We start from the raw sequence: 18,648 nt of genomic DNA, 5'->3' as shown, positions 1-18,648 counted from the left end.
CACGCTCCCCTCTCTGAGGGATGCCGGTCGCCATGGAAACTGGGTGATGTGAGCGTTTGCAAAGTGCAGAAGAGGAGGCATAAGGATGCACATTGAGCAGGCCTGCCCGAAGCCCCTCGGCCGCCTCTGCCTGGAGGGGCTGTGACTGAGCCCCCCAGCCCACGGACAGAAAAGGGCGGCCTGCAGTGGCTGGAAGCTGGGTCGCCCAGACCCTGATTCAGAAACCCTCCATGAGGCCAGACCACAGCCCCCTGTCCTCTGCTCTGTCCCCCACGTGTGTCTGCCCACCGCTGCCCAGCCCACCCGCCTCTGATGCCTCTGACCATGCAGTCCGGAGAGCCCTCCCGTCACCTTCTCAGCGGCAGGCCCAGCCCCTTAAGCTCGCTTTTCCTTCTAACGGAGCTAAAACGTTCCATCGTCACGGCGCTGCAGCACACATTTCCGCACACATTCCGCACTGCCGTGCGACCGTCGCCGCGTCCCCCCAGAACCTTTCCATCACCCCCAAACTGAAACCGCGTGCCGCCTGCCGTGGGCTGGACCCCGCCCCCAATTCACACGCTGACACCCCACACCCACAGCGCAGGGGGGGCTGGATTTGCAGACACGGTCTTTCAAGAGGTGATTAAGTTGCCCCTAAACAACAGCAACCCACTCCAGCATCCCTGCCTGGAAAACCCCATGGACTGAGGAGCCTGGTGGGCTGCAGCCCCTGGGCTCGCAGAGTCGGGCACGACTGAGCTAACAGCGCCCCATCCGCCTGGCATCCTTGTAAGAAGAGAGTAAGACATGGACATGCAGGGGGACGGCGAGAGGGGAGGCGGGGAGGAGACGGCCGTCTGCACGCCCGGGAGACAGGTCTTGGGAGGAACCAGCTGGGTGGACGGCTTCATCTCGGATTCCCAGCCTCCAGAACGTTCAGGAAATAAATTCCTACCCTTAATGTCGCTCAGGCTACAGTAGTTTGCTATCCAAGCCGCCCAACGTACCCGCCAAACAATAATCCCCAGCCCGCTCCCCCGACCTGAGAATACAGTTCAGTAACGAGGTGGACAGAGCATCACGTTTAAAGTCCAAAGTATTGTGTGCCTGTGTCACTAGTCGACACATGATTAGATTAATTTCAAAATAAATTTGTTGTTTACAGCTATAAATTCTGCTGTTTCATCTTCCAGTCTAATTCTCCTCTCTGATTGTGTAAACATTTACCTGGTACAAGAGTTAGAAAAATAAAAACAGATCCATTCAGCGACGTCTCACTTCTGCTCCTGTTCCCCATGGCTGATCATCTTATATTGTCTGTCTTCCCTCCAAAGCATTTCTTTTTGCAAAAATAAGAAAATATCTATCTATCTATCCATATTTCCCCCCTTTTTTTCCTTTTACATAAAAGGTAGCATGCTACAGATCCAGCCTATTCTACGCCAGGTTTTCTCAGTTTTAACAGAGTCTGGAGATGACTTCAGACAGCACGCAGACGGAGAGCTCCTCGTCTGAGGGCTCCTCGTGTCCACTGCAGCCACCTCTCGCCAAAACCGCGTGTGCGACATCCATCCCTATTCACCAAACCGCTGACCGAACCGCATCACTGGGGATGCTTCTTGCACCTTCGAGAACGCGCGCCTCCGGGGTACACGTCCGGGGCAGGAGTGCTTGGCCGAAAGGTGGCCGCAGATGCCGTTTCGGCGGGTTGACATCGTCCACTCGTCCACGGGGGGCGTGCGGGGCTGAATCTACCAGCCTCCCAGCAAAGCACGTCACTCTGTGTTTGGATTCTCACCAGTAAGACGGAGGAGAACGTGCCAGTCAAACATCTCATATTTTAAGGGGGACTTGTGTTTCTTTCCCGGTAAACTGAGAACGCCTGCCTTTGCTGTTTGTCTTTTTCTATTGAGGTTTTCATTTCTTGATATTTAGGAGCTCTGTGTACACGAGGTGCTCATCTGTCCTTCAACGTGACGTCGTGTTTCGCTGTGGAAGATTTTTGAGAAAATCGTCCATCTTTTCTTTTTATGGCTTCTGAATTTTGGTCCTCGATTATAAAGGCCTTCTCTGCTCCTGGGGTATCAAGGAGCTCAGCACTTTCTCTGGCTCCGTTCCTTGGCGGGGGTAACACACACAGCCTAAGGTTTGCCGCAGCCCCCTGTGAGCGCGCCGCTCAGCCGGCAGGCGCATTCGCAGAGCCGGGCAGCTGGCCACCATCGTCCCCGGACCCGGCTTCGCTCTTCACGCACGCATCCTGACCCAGCCGCAGCTTGTTGGGGTACGTGGTGTGAGACCCAGCTCCCTGGCCTGGGGCTTCTTTCCTTCTTAAAACCGAGGTGACGCCCACACCACCGACCAGTGGCCACGGCCAAGTGACCCAACTCGGGGGCATTTCACACATTCCCAGTTCTGTCCAACCGCCTCGATCAGGTTCCAAACTGCAGACACGCGTTGACTGTCTTAACAGCTTTCAAGAAGCCGCCCGTCACCCCAGCACGGAGTGGTGGGGTCATTCACAGGAAGCTTCCTCTCCTGCGTGCGTCTGGCCCGTCTCTGGGTTTCTGCACCGTCCTGCTGGTCGGCCTACTCACAGGCCAGCCCCGCGCTGAAGCATGACGGCATGCGCCCACCCCGGCTTCTCAGACCGGGAGGGAGCCCCGAGACCCACCTGCAGTCCTGGCGGTCCCGGAATCTGTCCCCCCACACAGCCGCGAGTTGCCCCGCGCACGCCACACATGCCAGGTCTCTGTGTCAGGTGCGCTGATTAGGGGTCCCTTCTCCGCCAGCACCACCCCTTCCCCGTGACGAGGACACCGCGAACTGGGGGACACAGCTCTGCTGGGGGGCTGGGCTGTGAGCCAATGGCATCGTCCGCCTGGGACCTCGGCAGGAGGCTGGGGACGCACGTGCCTGCAAGCCAGGCCGCCTTCAGACCCAGGATTTCCTTTCATTGGAGACGCTCCTCCGGCTCCTCGTGACGGCCTGGCCGGGGGCAGCTGCCAGCTTCACACCTGGCGAAATGAACTGCAGCCTCTTGTCCCACGACGGCCACCCATCACTGCGGCAAGTTCAACTGATGAGGCATTTCCGTTCCTACCACAGGGATGGAGCGGCAGGGCTGTGTTTGCAATTAGCACTCCCTTCCTCATATGTTCTAGGAGAAAGAACCTTACCACAGGCCTTGATCCAGCATATTTTTGGCTTTGTTTACCCTGATTCTGCTATGTTCTATGTTTTTGTTAAATCCTCTGTATTTTGACGCCTTACCATCTGGTTGAAGCTGACCCTGGAAGGACTACTGCTCCCAAGGTTAGCAAATTTGTGGACACAGGGAAGAACTGACTCATGAGCTGGCCTGTCACACGCAAACCAACCAGTCCAGAGCCCACCTCCCTTGGGCCACTCACGATCCTGTCACCCGGGCCCACGGACCTGACAACCAGAGGCAGCCCCAGACCCCTCAGCCCACTGACTGTACCCAAACCAGCCCATCCTCAGCCTGCTCACCCCACCTCACCGTTCCTTCTCGAAGACACTGCAGCAAAGCCTCCTGTCCACTCCCCCCCCCGCCTGCCCCTGCCGGCGGTCCAGCCCCGGTGCCTCGCTGAGCGGCCCCGAGTGGTCCTGCTCCTGGTTCTGGGGATCTTTGAGTATAATAAACTCTGCCTCCTGGAGGTCATTTCTGGGCGTCTCCTGATCAAACCTGATCAGATTTTGACTCCACGAAACCTGATTCCGCCCCTGTCCCCGCAGAGCACAGCAGCACTGCGCCCCACGCACGGTGAGCCCCCGAGCCTCCGGGGAAGGTTTCCGTAATCCCTGTCTCACGCAGAACACTTCTCCCTCCGAGTGATCTGGCGGCACCTTGTGCTGAAGACCGAGGACCCGTCCAGAAAGGCGGGGCTCCCGCTAACCCTGGGACCGAGGGAACGAGCGTCCGACTCCCTTCTTCTCAGGGAGCCTGTTCTGCTTGGGGCGCCTTCTCTTGCAGACGGAAGAGCTGGGGAAACGCAGCCTTGAGTAAGCAGAGACGAAGCATAAAAACCAGTCATGACAAGCGCGGTGCTGACGCGGTGGGCTGGAATCCGCACAGCCCCGTTCCCAGGGTTCATTTCACACGCTCCTCACCACTCTGCGAATCACCTATGAATTCTCCCCCATTTTCTGGCTGAGAAAACTGACCCACAGACAGACTGGTGGGAGCTCACCCCCCGATGAGTTAGAAGCTGGCCACGGACTTGAGTGCGGGCTTCAGACCCCAAATCTCACGCTTCTGCTGCCCTCGGGCGGGGCTGACCCAGGGATGCACAGTCCCAGAGGCCGCCTGCTACATGGCGGGGACCGGCTCGGTGCCTCTGGGTCCTCCCTTCTGCCCCCAAATCGACCTCAGACATCCCTATCATTACCATCAGGGTGAGATGCGCCTGTGATTAAAAACACAGGCCACGGAACGCAGGCCGGCAGGGCAAGCCCGAGGGACGAGATGTCTCCACTGGGCATCAGCGCACAGGCTCCCAGCTTCACCATTCTCCCTCACAGGGGACGCCCCACACACATCTCTGGTGAGGGTCTGCAGCAGGACCCTGACGGCTGACCACACGCTGCACTAGAGGGTCTGGACAAGCTGAATTCTCTCCCCACTGCTCACCTCTTCTCCTCCAGACGCTCCACGCAGATGGAATTTTCTGGATGGACCCAGGCCCTGGGAACGTCCAACCAGGAAGTGGACGGACTCCTGTCCACCCCAGCAAGGCTGCAGGCCCACGTTCCTGGCCGGCCCACAGGAGGCCTCTTGCAGGACATATGGCTCAGCAGCGAGACAGATGGTCACTGTGGCCCCTCTGGCCTCGAGAACCACAGGACTGGATGGGAGGAGCCTCGCGTGGGGGTCACGGCCACACGGACCCAGAGGGGGGATGCAGCCACTTGGTAGAGCGCCAGCGCAACCCAGCCTGGTGAGGGGCAGAGAGGGCACCCAACTGAGCCCCTGGTCCGAATCTAAAGGGAGTCACTAGCCCGTCTACGGCACCGGACCGCCACTTTGGAAGACAGCCCGCATCTCACAGGTTTGAAATTCCATCCTTTGCAGCCAGCGGTTCCATCCCCAGGCGGTCACACACCCAGGAGAAAGGCCTGGGCGGCAGCGGGAGATGGAACAACACTGTTCCCTGAAGCCTCCTGTCACAGCTGGGGTGTGGGCTCACGGCAGCAAAGGGGTGATGAGGACGGACGCTCACAGGCAGCGACTGCATGCTGCTGGCAGACTGCAGCTGCGGAACTAAGAGACGCTCGCTCCTTGGAAGAAAAGCTACGACCAACCTGGACAGCATGTCAAAAAGCAGAGACATCACTTTGCCAACAAAGGTCCGTCTAGTCAAGGTTATGGTTTTTCTAGTGGTCATGTATGGATGTGAGAGTTGAACCATAAAGAAAACTGAACGCTGAAGAATGGATGCTTTTGAACATCCCCTGGTGGTATTGGAGAAGACTCATGAGAATCCCTTGGACTGCAAGGAGATCCAACCAGTACATCCTAAAGGAGATCAGCCCTGAATATTCACTGGAAGGACTGATGCTGAAGCTGAAGCTCCAATACTTTGGCAACCTGATTCGAAGAGCTGACTCATTGGAAAAGACCCTGATGCTGGGAAAGACTGAAGGCAGGAGGAGACGGGGACAACAGAGGATGAGATAGTTGGATGGCATCACTGGCTCTATGGACATGAGTTTGAGCAGGCTCCGGGAGTTGGTGATGGACAGGGAGGCCTGGTGTGCTGCAGTCCATGGGGTCACAGAGAATCGGACACGACTGAGCGCGTGAACAGCGACATGCAGCGACATGGATGAACCTTAGAAGTGAAATACAAACTGAAACGGGCGAGGAAGGTGTTCGAGTTTGCCCGTGCAGGGGGCCTGGGTTCAATCCCCAGTCAGGGCGCTAGATCGCACATGCGGCACCCGCGTCCTGCGTGTGGCAGCTAAGACCCAGCACAGCTAAAATCAAAAAGAAAAAACATTTGCATTAAAAAAGAAACAAGCAAGGAAATGAAACACAAATTTTCAGATGCTCGTTTGGCACTGGCCACCAGTCCGTCTGTAAAACTGGGGATGTCACCTCGCCACCTCATGAAGCTGGTGCGGATGCGTGAGCCAGGACACACGCCCGGCGCGCGGTGGGTCTCCATCCGCACTGGCCTCCGCGTCCTCTTCTCCACGTACAGAATCGGGGAGAAAACCCCCAAGTTGTCTTGGTCTTCATGGTCTCCCCTCAGAGATCCTTCTGCATGTTTAGTCTGCATTCCTCCTCGCCAGCATCCTCTGCATAACCAAGGCTTTCTTTCTAACTGAAAATAAGTCTAACATCTAACAGACCCTTTTTTCTTCAAAACAGTAAGCTGCTCTGCTGGGTCCCCACCGGAGGATGGAAGCTCCCACGTGGTACGTGACAGCCGTGTGGAACTTCTGAAATCCACGAAAAATGTGGAACCCGGGCAGCCCAAGTCCAGCCTCTCCTGAAACGCTAACAAACGCATGCTTCTAAAAAGCAAAAGAGGGGCTGTCTTGGTGCCTGCACGTTCACTCGGTCATGTCCGATTCTCTGCAGCCCCGTGGACTGTAGCCCGCCAGGCTACTCTGCCCATGGGATTCTCGAGGTAAGACTACTACAGTAGGTAGGTAGCCATGCCCTCCTCCAGGGGGTCTTCCTGACTCAGGGGTGAACCCGGATCTTCTGCATTGCAGGCAGATTCTTTACCATCTGGGCTAGCAGGGAAGCCCAGCCAAGCCCATGCAACCACAACCACTAAGCCTGCTCTTCAGAGCCCGTAACCTCTAAAGTCTGTGTGCTACAGAGTTTGCGCTCCGAACAGGAGAGGTCCCTGCGTGAGGAGTCCATGCACTGCAGTGAAGACCCAGCATAGCCGAAAGCAAACAAGCAAATAAATAAAAAGCAAAGGAGATCGCCCACGGGGAAGTGACCTGCCTTAGAAAAGAGAACAAGGACTTCCCCGGTGGTCCGGTGGCTAAGATTCCACACTCCCAGTGCAGGAAGTTCAAGTTCCATCCCTGGTCAGGGACCTAGAACCCACGAGCTGTAACTGAAACCTGGAGCAGTGAAATCAATTTACAATAAGAAAAGCCCAGATCCCTCTCTCCAAGACGGGAGACGCTGGGCAGTTAGTTTAGGAAGTGGGCCTCTCAAAGCTTTGGGGACGTCAGCAACTAACACCAGCTTCAGTCAGGACCGCCTTTCGGAAAAGGCAGGAGGTAGTCAGCGTTTCTCAACCACTGGGAGTCAACAGAAGTGACCGCAGATCGAACACACATGAGAAATGGCTCCTCTGCCCTGAACCGGGGCCAGCTCTGCACGCTGAGGCTGAGGCAGGGCCCGGGGGGATGCCCTCCCACACGTGGATGCTGAACCAACGCTCCCGCAAGTTCAAACTCAGCTATGATGCCAGGAAGGGCGGGGGCATAGGCTGCAATCTGGCCTCGGGGTCCTCCCCCCACCCGTGTGGTCAGAGCAACGCCCGAGGCGGGGGAGGCCGTGGGCAGAAGCCACCCCCCGGAGGCGGGCGTCCAGCTGGCCCTGACCGTGGGCCCGCGTGAAGGGCCAGAGACGGGCCCTCTGGGGGCCGTGCGGCTCGGTTCCCAGCAGAGGACCGAGCTCAGTCCCGGGGGGACCAGGCAGGTGGTGGTGGCGGGAACCCTGCCAAGGGAGCCGAGCCCCCTGACGCCGTGGGGGCAGGATGACCACAGAGCGGGTGGCGGCCACAGCCGTGAGGTGAGGATGTAAACGCACCAAGGAGAAAATTACGCAAAATCCCGCGCTAGCACGCAAGTTCCAGGAGGCGGTGTTGAAAACAAGTTCAGGGGCGGCACCGTGTGGAGTGAACAAAACCCCGGGACCCGCTGGCCTGAATTTATAGTCTGACTTAAACAGCACAGCCCTGCGTCCTTGCGGTGACAGAGCTGCACGTGGTCATGGCGGGTTACCTGGGAAAAGCCAGGAGGTGTCAGCGGAGGCGGGTGTGGGCCCAGGGACAGCTCGGGATCGGGTGTCCCGGACCGAACCCGGTCCCCACAGGCGAGGCCTCCTGCGGAGTTTCGACCCCCCCGGGGCCCCGCAGGGCGGGCGTGCCCTCCTCGGACTGTGGGCAAGATGAGCCAAGACCACCCACGTCAAGTGCGCAGGCCTGGGTTGCGCACAAAGTGGACAGCAAATATTAGTTGTGGAGATGACAAAAAAATGCTTTTTTTAAAGCAACAGGCACTTCCTTGGTGGCCCAGTGGCTGGAAGCCCGTGCTCCCGACGCGGCCGCCTGGGCTCAGTCCCTGGTCGGGGACTCACGAGGTCCCACATGCTGCAACGAAGGCCTTGGCGCAGCCAAACAAATGATTTCTAATTACTTAAAACATTTTTTAAAATAAAAAAGCAACAAACCAGCCCTGCCCTCACCAAGCAGAAGTAAACACAGTGCAGGTCTGGCCTCATCTCCGTGATGGCCAAAGGGAAGGGTGCCAGCTGCCCTGCGACCCCCTCCAGGACACACGCGTCCTTGGAAGCAAAGAGCTCAGGTTCTGAGGGACGCCTCCACTGTCACCCCGATGTCCTTGAGGACACACACGACCACGCGTCTCCTCCCAAGGCCCCCGTCCTGTCTGTGCTGCTGCCTCAGCTGGCGTGGCCTCCGGGCTCCTCTCGGCCAGCCCGCGTTCTCCCAGAGAAGACAAAGCCACCCGCTCAGCAATGACTGTTCTCTGCCGGCGGAGACTGACGCGGGGGCCCCCGGGGGCCTCACGGAGGGGCAGAAGGTCCTGGGGGAGGTGGCCACAAGCGTCCCCTGGCCAGGGCAGTCGGGGAGTGTGACCAGGCTCCTTGCTCAGTCAACACCCTCGTCCCCCATCCAGGGCGTATGTGTCAGGATGGAGCTGGGGGAAAGTCAGTCCTGCAGCTGAGAGGCGTCCTTTCAGGGGCCTCTGCAGGAAGAGGGCAGAAGCTGACCATTTCAACTGGACAAACACGTCCCACCTACCTGCTAGCGTCCAGTCTTGGTGAGGCTCTGCGGCTTTCGGGGGGAAGTGATTTTTCACTTAACACCTGGAACGCATGAATTATTTCCCCCACACTGACATGTAATTTGTAACTCACAGTGCATGATACACTATCAGGGGATCGAATCAGAACTCGCATTGCTCTCAATGGCAGGGCCCTGAGGTCGTCGACAGTCGTTGCTATTCTAAATAGCACTGAGATGAACAACTTTTCACAGATGCTTATAGAATTGTTAGGATAAACTCGCCAAATCGGGATTTCTAGATTGAAAGATACGACTATTTTGGGGACTCCTCATTTATAGACTCGACAACGCTCTCCAACTCGAGAATTTCCGTGGTCCCCAGCCAAGCACGGAAGCGTGGATTTCATCACATCCTTGTCAGCCCAGCGAGTTACAGCTCTGTCTTTATTTCAGGAGGTATCACAAACCCACGCACTTCCCACTTTGGTACTTTGCTTCCAGGTAAAAACCCTACAGAAGGCTACTGTTTGGGGCTGGAGAACTGCCATCAAATGTTTTTCTCTCCTTTCTCTAGGGCAACTGATTTGTCCGCCTTTGGGAGGGGGACAGCCACAGAACAACGAGCCTGACCCGAACAACGGTTCGTAAGATAACCGAGGCTGAGCAGGCTGCGAGTCCGGACTGCTGCGAAAGCTCGAAAGGAGACGTGACGGAACAGTTCACAGCTCAGGGCCGGCAGGCTTCCCCCAGACCGTTCTGCGCCTCCTGCTTCCCGTCTCCCCCTCTTGCTCTGAGGGAAAGAGGAAGCCAGTTTCTCCACAGATGCTCCCGACTTCAGCCTGCAACGTGACCGGCTGTTCAGAATTCAGCATCACGGTTTCAAAGTCCACTTTCAGGGGATCTTCCCCAGGGATCGAACTTCCCCAGGGAAGAATCCGCTTGCCAACGCAGGAGATCCAGGTTCAATCCCTGGGTGGAAAAGATCCCCTGAAGAAGGAAATGGCCACCCACGCCAGTAGTCTTGCCTGGAGAATCCCACGGACAGAGGAGCCTGGTGGGCTACCGTCTATGGGGGTCACAGAGAGTCGGACACGACTGAGCGACTAACACTTTCTTTCAAAGCCCTTCGTTTCGAACGAAGGTCTGGCTTGTTTTCTGCGCTCCCGAGACATCTGACAGCAGAAACCCCACAAGCAGCAGTGTTTCACGCTGAAGGGCAAGGACAGGAGACCAAAGACGATTTGAAAGCAGAAGAATTGCACCCTTAAGCTAAGAGGTGCCGCGTTCGGTCGTCACAGCCGACACACCGCACAAATGCTAGAAACGCCCCTCTTAGCTTCAGAGCAGACGGCGTGGGACAGAGGACCGGGAGAGGCCCAGGGCAGAGGGGCCGCAGGGCGCAGAGCAGGCCGGACAGAGCCGGGTGCTGCCCCGCTGGGGGCGCCCGTCCCGGCCGGACAGGGAGTGAGCACCGTGTGATCGGGAGGTTCCGCTCCCGTCTCTCACCCTCTGGAAAGCGTGCAGACGGCAGGGAGGCCGAGACTGCAGCCTGCTGGCCTGGAACACAGCTTGTTCCCCTCAACAAAAGCCACTTTTTTCCTCTTCCGTTTGCAGACGGTCCAGGCTTCCATCATGGACACTTGGAGCGACGCGCTTTCGCCCCCAGCGCCCACCGCATGAGCACCCCTGGACGGCAGGAGAAAGGGGGTTCCTGCAGCATCCACGCGCAGGCTCGAAGGCAGGAGGACGTCGAGACAGAAATTAATTTCTCTCCTAATTGACAACAGCTTGAAAGAAGGTATAAGGATGCCAGGATTCAGCATATGGGCTATGGAAACACATCTCGGCTCGGAATTTTTTTTTTTTTGAGCTGTTACAACAACATGCTTTATAATGTAACCAGCTAAGAGGCGGTTAACGGTGTAGCATTTTAGAAATAATGCATTCTCGCGATTTCATATTTAGAAGGTTTATTTGAAAACATCCTCCTCTCCACTGCATAAATAAGAGGAAACAGCATGACAAAAAGTGTCATAACTATGGTTCCTGGCATCTAGCGAGACGATCTCCCTTTTGCATCAGCGGTAGGATGGCTGCACTGGGCTGGGTCCTCCTGGGATCAGTCACCCCTCCTTGGGGTCATGTTCCTTTTCCATCTCACGAGCGGGCGGGGCTCTGGGTGATGCCGGTGAGCCAGAGTCACCCAGAAAGGCCAGACCTTTCCCCCAGATCCTGATGGAGGCTGAACACACACACACACAGAGAAAGCCTGAGGTTCACAGGCAGCAGCTGCAGGGCAGGAGAGGCGTTGGCGACAGAAACTCCAGGCAAGAGATAAACGTTTCTTTCTCAACAAAGAAACAGGATGCCCGGTGGATTCCCAGCAGCGCTGGAGGCAAACTCCGCCAGGTCAGCAGTCCCAGGGCGTGAAACTTCAGGAAAGGGTTTAATGTCAAAACAACAAGACTTCACAGAAAGTCCAAGGGACGGGCAAGAGTTCAGACCAGGCAGGGTCCCAACCTGACCTGGTTTCACAGACACTCCATTTTTAAACACCGTCTCCGTGACCTTAGGCTCGTCTTCACTCTTGTTAGACTGGATGAGACGGCGATTCTGACGCATGTTCTCCTCGGCTCTGTGAACCCTCGACTGGCAGACTTTCTGGAGGAAGGACATGAGCGTCGGCACCAGGTCTGGGCTTGAACCCGGCGGCGTCTGGCCGTGAGCTTGGCCGTGGACCCGCCTCACGGCTGTGGTCCTCACTGTCCCCTCAGTGAAAATCGCCCCGGTTCCAGCAGGTGCTGCTGGGCGATTAAACGAGGCGGCGGGTCCAAGGGGCAGTCGCGACGTCGGCCAGCAAACATTGCCGCTCTTCTTCCGCGCCTCGTGTTTCGACCTCACAGTGGTGATTCCAGGAACAGAAGAGCCGTCCAGGGATGCGTGGGTCCCAGCAAGGGTCTACCCGCTCCCCCACGGCGCCCCTCACCTGTGCAGCTGGTGGGACCACCCGCCTGCCCCTCCCTGCCCGCTCAGCCCTGCTGGGGAGTCGGACCCCAGCCCCGCACTCCTCGCTGAGCAACCCTCAGGCTCCCGACCGCACGCACTCGGGCCCTGGGCCTCTTCCAGCCCAGGGGTCTGCACACCACCCACCGGGTCTGCGGGCCTGCCCCTGCCCTGCCTCTTCATTTTTCCCAGGAGGGGTCTGCAAACCTGAGGGGCACCTGCAAACCTCGCACCCCAGAAGCGAGTGACCTCGGGGTGTGAGCGGGTCCCGCCGCTCCTCCTGGGGCCCCAGGGCGCCTCCCTCCGATGGCTGGAGCCCACGGAAGGCCAGCAGGAGGCTGCGCCCCAGGCCCCCGTGCTCCTCCTCCACCAGCTCCAGGCTCCACATGCGCGCTCTGGGATCTCTCCCCGCCCGGGGCGCTCAGCCCTCCGGCATCCTGTGCGCCCCCAGGAGGCCCTGCGCTTCTCCCTGTCCCCCTGGGGCCCCGGGACCGGCATCGGCACACGGCGATGCTCTGACGGCCTCACCCGCAGGGCCGCACCCGGAGACGGGCTGGGGGGCCGGAGCCTCGAGTCCCAGCCGCACCTCAGGGAAGCGGGGGCTGCGGGGAGCCAGAGGTCGGGGTCGCCAACGAGGGGCTCCCCCCAGGTCAAGCGGCAGGCCACGGGGACTGAGAGCGGGGTCTCGAGTCCAGCCCGAGCGAGAGGGGCCCTCAGGGGTCTGCCGGAGAGAAGGCCTCGGAGACAAGGGGCCAGCACGGTGCGCTGGGCCCGGTCTGGGAGTCCAGGCCCCGGCCTGCCCCCGGCCTGCGGGGCGGCCCCGAGCAGGACGCTCGCCCTCCCCGGGCCCGTGGGCAGCCCCTTCCCCAGTGCAGCCCAGGACACGGCCCCCAGGCTGCGCCCGTAGCTTCCGCCGGCCGCGCTCACTCCTCACACCTGCAGAAGCAACTCGGGGAAAAGCAGAGGGGAGAGCAGAGGCCGAGGGCAGAGAGCTCGCCCCGGGGCGGGGACGGGGGCAGGACCCAAGGACACGTCGGGGACAGCTGTCCGCTCCGGGCTCAGTTATCTCCACACACACACAGACACACACACACACACAGACACACACATATACACAGACACACACAGACACACAGTCACATATACACAGACACACACAGACACACAGTCACACAGTCATATATACACAGACACACACACACAGACACACATGTACACACACACAGACACACACAGACACACAGTCACATATACACAGACACACACAGACACACAGTCACATAAACACAGACACACACAGACACACAGTCACACAGTCATATATACACAGACACACACACAGACACACATGTACACAGTCATATATACACAGACACACACACACAGACACACAGACACACAGTCACATATAGATAGACACACACAGACACACAGTCACATATACATAGACACACACAGACACACAGTCATATATACACAGACACACACGTACACACGCACAGACACACAGTCACACACTCATATATACACAGACACACACGTACAGACACACAGTCACATATACACAGACACACACAGACACACAGTCACACAGTCATATATACACAGACACACGTACACACAGACACACACAGACACACAGTCACATATAGATAGACACACACAGACACACAGTCACATATACATAGACACACACCACACAGTCATATATACACAGACACACACGTACACACGCACAGACACACAGTCACACACTCATATATACACAGACACACACGTACAGACACACAGTCACATATACACAGACACACACAGACACACAGTCACACAGTCATATATACACAGACACACGTACACACACATAGACACACAGTCACATATACACAGACACACATACAGAATACCACTCACACGTACACAAACATACAATCATACACACACAGTCTACATCTACATACACACACAATCATATATACACAGACACACACATACACACACACAGACACACACGTACACACACACAGAGACACACACATATACACAGACACACACAGACACACAGTCACACAGTCATATATACACAGACACACACACACAGACACACACGTATACACAGACACACACAGACAGTCATATATACACAGACACACACACACAGACACACACGTACACACACACAGAGACACACACATATACACAGACACACACAGACACACAGTCACACAGTCATATATACACAGACACACACACACAGACACACATGTACACACACACAGACACACACACAGACACACAGTCACATATACACAGACACACACAGACACACAGTCACATAAACACAGACACACACAGACACACAGTCACACAGTCATATATACACAGACACACACACACAGACACACACAGACACACAGTCACATATAGATAGACACACACAGACACACAGTCACATATACAGACACACACACAGAATGCCACACACCTGTACACACACATACAATCATACACACACACACACATCTACATCTACATACACACACAATCATATATACACAGACACACACAGAATACCACACACATGTACACACACATACAATCATATATACACAGACACACACACAGAGAATACCACTCACACGTACATACAGATACAATCATATATACACACAGACACACACATGTAATACCACACACACATCACACCCACATAACACGGACACACCACACACACTGAAATGCCACACATACATGTGATACCACATGCATGTATACACACATACAATCATACACAATTCCGCTCACAGATACACACTCATACACACACACAAATACAACACACGAACATACACACAATACCACACACATACACATACAACATATATGCGCACATCCACCCATAAGACCACACACATGTACACAGAGACACACAATCATATACACACAGACATACACACATACCATGACACACGTACATACACATACAATCATACACACACGTAATACTACACACAAACACATGTAATAACACGCACACACCACACACACTCAAATATCACACATACATGTAATACCACATACATGCACACACAATCATAAACACATATAATCACACACATAATAATCACATATACACACATAATACCATATACACACATACACATACAATCATATATATACACAGACACACACGGGTAATACCACACACACCACACACACATGCAGTAACACGCACACACCACACACACTCAAACACCACACATATGCCACGCACACAGTAATACACCACGCACACAGTAATACCACACACACATCACACACACCACACACACACATCCCAGGACACACACGCACACTACCACACAGATGTAACACCACACACAGGGACACGCCACACACAGGGACACTCCACACGCAATGCACACGTGCACGCAGCTGAAAGAACACACCACAAAAGGGGTCTCTCTTGAGGCGATCAGATTAAGGTTAGTTTTGGGTTTTTGTCCTTCTGTATGTTTCAAAATGTCCACAGTGAACTGGTATTTTGTCATTGGGGAGGGGGAAAAGTTAAGGCTGTGTTATCATTTTTTGAAAAACCACACTCGTCCATCAGCACAGACACAGAAAGCCTGAAAATAAAGCCAGCAGCTCTGCAATCAGCCTGCAATCGTATCTGCTCCCGAGAAGCGCCTGTAATTGGAGCTGGCGCGTTCGGGCGTGAAAGCGGGGGGGCGAGGTGTCGCGGGCTTGGAGACGAGGAGCCGGTGGGGGGTGAGGAGGGGATGACAGCCGGGCTGAAGGGCCCTTAATGGAGCTGCGAGGCGGCAGAGGCCTGCTCAGGGCCATCAACACAATCCCCTGAGCGCCACCGAGACAGAAAAAGCAATTATCAGAAACCGCGCCACGAGGCGCTTTTCATTTCATTTTGCTGTCTTTGCTTCTCGGAAACACACCTGTGGGCTTGCCCTGGTCCCTTCTGGGCCGGCGGGGAAATGGCTGCACCCCCCCTCCCAGCCCCCAGAAGCAGCCCTTCGCTCTTCCTGGCGGGACCCAACCCTGCTCCAGACTGGATCCCGGCTCACGACTTACTTTGACGGAACACAGCCCAGGTGACACCTGGCCAGGTCTGCACCCAGGCCCCAGAGGTCTCACAGCTTCAGAAACCCTGCTGGCCAGAGAGCAGTGGGCGCCTCCCCAGCCTGACGCTTGCTGCCCAGACTCAGGGGCCACCAGCCAGACGAACGGCAGGCACTGAGTCACCACGACAGCTGAGTGGCTGACGCCGCTGTCACGCTGGCCCGGGTGGGGAACCGTGGCTCAGTCTATACCTGCCCTCAGACATGGCGGGGCCCTGGCTGGGGGCTCGTTCTCCTGAGGTGGACGTCTGGGCGTCCCAGCCCACCCCCAGGGCACGCCAGTTCCCACGCCATCGCAGGCAAACAGCCCCAGATGGTACTGGGCCAGCAAGCCCTGCACCGACTCACTTCTCAAGTTATTTACTGTAAATCACAAAGCACGTGAGCAACGGTGCCGACTCGCTAGAAAAGCCTCTGATGCTGGAACGACTGAGGGCAGGGGAGAAGGGGAGACAGAGGCTGAGATGGTTGGACGGCATCACCGACTCGATGGACATGAGTCTGGGCAAGCTCCGGAGACACTGAAGGACAGGGAGGCCTGGCGTGCTGCAGTCCACGGGGCGCAGAGTCGGACACGACTGAACAACAGCAGACAACGTGAGCAAAGCCTCATCCCTGCCATCCTGTCACTGGGGCGGGGGGACTTGCCAGGCCTTTCTCTACCGTCGCACGCAGGTCTCTACCTCCAGATCAGTCTGTGTGTGGGTCTTTCTTTCCATAAATAGGATTCTATTTGTTTCCCTTAACAATGCGCCCTGGCGGCCTGTCCAAACCTAGAATTACAGGTCTCTCGCCTTCCTTTCAGGGGGTCTGCGTGTGCCCAGGTCTGGACCAGTCACCCCTCCGGGAGGGCGCCAGGGCTGTTCCTGCCTCTTCACTAGAGCAGGTTTGCACACCCGTCTCGGGCTCCCTCTTCCCTCCCCCCACAGCCAGAAGCCTGCAGAACACGGGACTGTCAGACAGTTTTACCTTTCTCGTCTTAATCTAAAAAGCATGCATGCTGAAGCTGCTATTTTTATCCAAGAACAAAAAAATCTTCCATTTACTTGCTCTTGCACCCCTGATTGATTTTTCTGAGTCAAAGGCCTTGTATTTTAAAAAAAAAAGAAAAAGAGGTTCCCTACTCTTGCATAATAAAATAAACATCAGACTCTCACGAGCAGGAAAAGAATCAGTACAAAAATGGAAGACACGCTATTCACAGAAGTAAGTGCAAAAGGAACCCAGAGAGATCAGAAAAGACAAAAAGACACGCAAAACAGAAGCAGGAGCGTGAAGTGGCAGGGAGCCCCTCCTGAGCGCAAGCCCAGCCCGGGGAAGGGTTAGGGAAGGCGAACTCGCTTCCACACCCTCTTCCTACCCCGGGTGTGGGGGGGGGAATCCTGGGAGTCAAGCCTGAGTCCACACGAAGGCCCGGGGCTCAAGGCTTTCCCAGCTGGAATGGATCCCTGTTTCCAGCCACATTCCCTGGACTCTCGGGCTGTGTGACCCAAGCGGGTCAGCGGCCGGGCTCAGCGCCGGCGGCTCAGTGAACCGGCGTCAGACGCCGCTGGACCTGGGATCTCGCCTCGCCACTCGCCCGGGAGCCTGAACAAACACCGTCAGCTCTCCGACCACCGCCCTCCTTGCTGAAGGTGCCAGCCGCAAGAAGGCCCGCGTGTGGTCCGGGGCAGGAACGTTCCTTCTGCAACAAGAGGTGGCTCTGGAGTCTCTGACAACACAGAGCGGCGAGGGGCCCGTCCCCCAGGCGTGCAGGGCTCGCCACCCCCAGCAGGGCCCCAGCACCCTGTCCTCGAGGATGGGGCGGCCTCTGGGGGCGCCCAGGGGCTGGGGCGCCGGCCCGGACCAGTCTGGACCGGCCAGCAGCCACCAGGCCCTGTCCTCCCAGGGATGGCGTTCCCATCACAACCGCCTCGCAGCCTCTGGGGCTCTGCCCGGCCATGCACTTGGCACCGGCCTCCTGGGTCCGCAGGCCCCGTGCCCCACAGGCTAGACCTCTGCTTGTGGCCATTTTGGCCGCTGGGGTAGAGGGGGGGGGGCGCACTTGCCCCTCCCCCGCGCCCCGGCTTCACCCCACTTCTCTGCGCTTCCTCGTCCTGCACTTCCCCCCAGGAACTCGGCCTGGCAGTGACCTCCGACCCCGGGACCGCACACAGCCCCGCCCAGTTCCCACTGAGCTCCTGGGATCCCCGAGAAGGAGAGGCGCCCAGACTGAGGGAGATGGGCTGTGCGGTTTAGGGAGTCAGTCCTGCTGGCACCCTCACAGCCATAAAGGGCAAGATAAGGAAGAATAAAAAAAAAAGCATAAAAAAGCTGCAAACAGACACGTACCAAGGTCACAAGAGACTTCACTCCTGCCCCAGCGCCCTCAGCCATTAGGCAAGCATTCTCAAATCTCGTGCCGGGGAGAGGGAAGGCTGCCTAGAAACACGGCGCGCCCACCCCGGGGTCTCCGCTCTGCACGCACATCACCGGGCTTCCCCCGTCACCCCAAACCCCGGCCACCC

The 18,648-nt window shown here is 56.8% G+C and overlaps 1 protein-coding gene across 3 annotated transcripts in view; it reads right to left on the bottom strand.

The window, feature by feature from the left end:
• The window catches only part of MGLL (monoglyceride lipase), an 89,588-nt gene that overhangs the window by 21,398 nt on the left and 49,542 nt on the right, over nt 1-18,648 (bottom strand). The gene's annotated exons all lie outside the window — the stretch shown is intronic.

The sequence above is a fragment of the Muntiacus reevesi genome, chromosome 4 (genome assembly GCF_963930625.1).
Source record: "Muntiacus reevesi chromosome 4, mMunRee1.1, whole genome shotgun sequence".
Classification (NCBI taxonomy): domain Eukaryota; kingdom Metazoa; phylum Chordata; class Mammalia; order Artiodactyla; family Cervidae; genus Muntiacus; species Muntiacus reevesi.
The sequence above is the reverse complement of the archived record's forward strand: the minus strand, read 5'-3'. Positions and strand labels throughout refer to the sequence as shown.